We start from the raw sequence: 331 nt of genomic DNA, 5'->3' as shown, positions 1-331 counted from the left end.
ACAGTCATCCACTTCGCAACTGTTATTTTGTTCCAGTCATTCACGGTTAGACTGTATAACTTGTGGTTTTCCCTGGCAACTGGCCGGGTCAGGAAACAAGGGAAGTATTCGTTTCTCAAAACATATTGCAAAAAAATCTTCCTATTTCTTCATATAAAAGAGGAGAGGGAATACTTGATAATAAAACAGAACGAACGATAAATCTCATTTTTAAGATGATGGTAATGCTTCGTGTTAAACTCTACGGGTGAGCATCATGTATCACCCATGGAATAATCCGTTGCTTATCACATGGTGATTTTGCTGGGCGATCAACACGAACATGCCTCGT

Source organism: Penaeus monodon, chromosome 24, assembly GCF_015228065.2.
Source record: "Penaeus monodon isolate SGIC_2016 chromosome 24, NSTDA_Pmon_1, whole genome shotgun sequence".
In the NCBI taxonomy this organism is placed as follows: Eukaryota; Metazoa; Arthropoda; class Malacostraca; order Decapoda; family Penaeidae; genus Penaeus; species Penaeus monodon.
The sequence above is the reverse complement of the archived record's forward strand: the minus strand, read 5'-3'. Positions refer to the sequence as shown.